The sequence below is a fragment of the Eulemur rufifrons genome, chromosome 2 (assembly GCF_041146395.1).
Source record: "Eulemur rufifrons isolate Redbay chromosome 2, OSU_ERuf_1, whole genome shotgun sequence".
NCBI classification, from domain to species: Eukaryota; Metazoa; Chordata; class Mammalia; order Primates; family Lemuridae; genus Eulemur; species Eulemur rufifrons.
In genome coordinates this window covers 108,050,262-108,053,562 of record NC_090984.1, presented here as the reverse complement: position 1 = coordinate 108,053,562, position 3,301 = coordinate 108,050,262, and the positions used below count along the sequence as shown (strand labels likewise).

Genomic DNA, 3,301 nt, shown 5'->3' with positions numbered 1-3,301 from the left:
ACATTGTGCTCCACATTAGTATGTCTCCTCTGCCATTTCTCCCCATGCAGCCACATAACATTTCCACTTCATAGGCTATAGGCAAACCCCTCATGTAGATTAGTACTTTGACTGCCAAAAACCCAGTAGAATCCACCTAGGCTCTTTCAACATTCCCTGCTATACTAATAACCTCTACAATGCAACAAAAATATATGGTATCATTAAAATTGAGATAATGTGAACTATCACTCCATGCCCCATAAATATCTATAATTATTACATCAACTAAAAATAAAAGGAAAAAAAATGAAGTAAATTGAGATGATAGATATGTTAATTTGCTTCACTATCACAACTGTTTTATCATACTTATATATATCCCATAAGATCATGTTGAAAATGTATTTTAAAAATCTAAAAAAAAAAAGAAATCAAGATACTATGTCATTTGGACCCAGCTTACATATCTTTTCACTTTGATAATAAAATGATAATTCCTGGTTATAGAGCATTATATAGAAATTGATATAATTTGTAATTTTAGTTAGGGAATCTGTTTTAACATTTTGGAACATTGGCTACAAAAACTGTGTTATTGACCCAAAACTATTTTTGTGCAGTATGGTTTTCTTAGAAGCCGATTAGTATGCTTCTAAGTCTCAGAAGTGGAGAGCTTCAGAGATGAGTTCATAATGATTTAAGACTTATAAATAGGTGGATTTCTAAGAGGGAGGATAAAAGAAGAAAGAGGCAGAAATTTGCTTACATACAATCTGGAAGTGAGAATGAGCATAAAAATCCATGTAATCTATCAAAGAGTTTTTGATTACACCTTGGGCAGGCAGGTTTGCATTGATCATATTTGGCAGCCAGGTTTAATTTTGCTATTTGACTAGGATCAGTTAAACATATATTTCTCCAGCTATAGTTGTCAATTACTCACTGAGGAAGAGCCAGAATTTATTAGATTCAGGAGCTAGTTTTCAAAATGAGAAGCTTCCTTCCACAAGTGGGTATAATCATTGGATAGTTTAAATGTTCTTAAATTATGATTAGTACAGAAAAGAGGTTAAATCAAATAACCTCTGATTGTAAAATATTGTGTAACTCAGTGAAGGAAATTTGTTTAGAAATAATAATTAGATATTCAGGAACCAAGAAAACCTCTAATTATGAGAAAATAAATAGCAAGTCCTGTAGCAGAATAACTTATTAGCTGAAGCAAGGGTTTTTAAGAACCTGAAAAGAAGCTTCTTTCTTTCCCAAATTAGATGTGAACTAAAAGAATGAGGACTTCTAAAATAATATATCCACTCTGCTTGTCATAAATATAGCCCAGGAACAGCCAGCAGGAGAGGGTTGACAAAAAGGTGAATATATCAGAGAAAGACTTCCTATGAACTTAGTATTGGGAAAACCCTTCCTTCTGGAGAGCACTAGCAAACAGGCTGCTTTTTAGATGTCTGCGTAATCAAATTATTCATTCCCCAATATAAAAATAATATGCTAACCTTCTGGAATTTTTGGAAAATATTCTCAAGTATACAAAATATAAGGAAGACGACAGCAGCCATGAAAATCTCCCTACCCAGAGACAGCTATGTTATTAATTGAAATTTATTTATATCCAGGCTCTTTTCACTCATGCATTTGACATTATAACAAATTTTAATTCAGTATACTGCTTTATTATTCAGAATTATGCCTTATGCATTTTATTATCATGAAAAAATTGAGTATACATAATTTTAAAGGATAAAATTATTTGTTCATATCCTTTGCCAAAATTTACCATTCTGTTGATAATTGCACATCTAGTTTGCAGTTAATATTTGCTGTTAGAAACAGGGCTGATATATGTTTCATTTTAAGAGATTTTTTTCTGAAAATATTTTTGAATTTGTAGTAGAAAATTATAGCAATGAAGGAAAGAAACTTAATTTTGTTGAGCTTGTACTATATGTCAAGAATTATTCTAGATTCTTTATGACAGTTATAGGGCTCCCAACTTATACCCAATTTGTGTCTGTCACTGAAATTCAGAAGAATGTGCCCATTAGTCTTCTGGCAGTCAAGACTTACCTGTTAGCCAATTTGCAAGAAGGCCAAAGGAAGTTATGAGAACTCACTCTTAGGAACCACTGGAGAACAAAAATGATTCTGAATAAAGCTTGGTGTTTAATGGTCAAATTTGTATCATGGCCCAGTCCCTAGTCTATGGGAAGGGGAAAAGATTAAATGCAAGCAAAGTACTACTTATCTAAAATTATGCAAGTAGATGGAAAACAGTTCTAACAGTTTGAAAATAAAAGAGAAAAAATGCCTAGCTTCTGAGCAAACTCCCAGAATTGGCTCTTAATGATTTTCAGTGCAGAAGTGTCAAGCAAGAGGTAGTGGACCCTACTAGAAGCAGAATACCCAGCAGAAGCCTCAGAGTCCCCCTGCTTGAACATGTTAGGTCTATCTCAATGTTCCCTGGTCCTTGGTTCCCAGTGTCAAGAGTGAGTACTGGTACCAAGTTGAACCGGTGACAGAGTGATCACAAATACAAAGCAATCCCACACAAACAGTTTACTACAGAAAAGAAAGAGCCATGGTGTTGTGCTGTAGGTAAGAGAGATGGATTTATAGACACTGGAGTGAGGTTCTGCCTACCTGAGGCCGCTGCTGTGCGGAGACCTCAGGCAAAGCCACCATCATCATGTCTGACCAGGAGGCAAAACCTTCAACCGAGGACTTGGGGGATAAGAAGGAAGGAGAATACATTAAACTCAAAGTCATGGAACAGGATAGCAGTGAGATTGACTTCAAAGTGAAAGAAACTCAAAGACAAGAAGTTGTAATGAGTTCACTCAGGTTTCTCTTTGAAAGTCAGAGAATTGCTAATAATCATACTCCAAAAGACTGGGAATGGAGGAAAAAGATGTGATTGAAGTTTATCAGGAAAAAAGGGGGGCTCACTCAACAATTTAGATATTGTTTTAATTTGTTTTCTTTTCCCTCAATCCTTTTTAATTTTTAAAAATAGTTCTTTTGTAATGTGGTATTCAAAATGGAATTGAAAACTGGCATCCCATCTCTTTAAAACATCTGGTAATTTGAATTCTAGTGCTCATTATTCATTATCGTTTGTTTTCATTATGCTGAGTTTTGGTGATCAAGCCTCAGTTCCCTTCACATTGCCCACTCCTTTTTTAAAAATTACATTTGCATACAGAGAGGTCACTGTTTTCAGGACTGTGCATTTTCAGGCTTATGGTGATAAGGTCTACCGATGCAGGTGTCCATAATGACTTTCAATTGGCCCTGAAGTTCTAGC

At 34.8% G+C, this 3,301-nt stretch overlaps 1 pseudogene; it reads left to right on the top strand.

Moving 5' to 3' along the window:
* Window positions 1–2,683: 2,683 nt before the first annotated feature.
* LOC138380777 (small ubiquitin-related modifier 1-like) lies at window positions 2,684–2,955 on the top strand (annotated as a pseudogene).
* Window positions 2,956–3,301: the final 346 nt, after the last annotated feature.